General features: G+C 57.6%; 1 protein-coding gene across 1 annotated transcript in view; it reads left to right on the forward strand.

Moving 5' to 3' along the window:
* LOC119592870 (vascular endothelial growth factor A-like) overlaps positions 1-250 on the forward strand; it is an 11,895-nt gene that overhangs the window by 7,416 nt on the left and 4,229 nt on the right. The gene's annotated exons all lie outside the window — the stretch shown is intronic.

Genomic DNA, 250 nt, shown 5'->3' on the forward strand with positions numbered 1-250 from the left:
TAGCCCACCCTACCCGCCTCAGCCCACATTCCCGGCGCCTCCTTGACCGAGTGGGTTCAAAGGCGCCACGGTGGAAACTCCCTCAGACGGCGACCTTGCCCGGGGCCGAGAGACGTGGAGGGCCCCGGGCAGAGGGAAGGTTGCAGAGGTTGCAGACGCAGCGCTTGGGTTCATGCTGGAATTTTCTTTCTCGATTATTTGATGTGTGTTTGTGCGTTTTTACATACGCATGCGTATCTTTCTGTCTATC

This window comes from Penaeus monodon, chromosome 31 (assembly GCF_015228065.2).
Source record: "Penaeus monodon isolate SGIC_2016 chromosome 31, NSTDA_Pmon_1, whole genome shotgun sequence".
NCBI lineage: Eukaryota > Metazoa > Arthropoda > Malacostraca > Decapoda > Penaeidae > Penaeus > Penaeus monodon.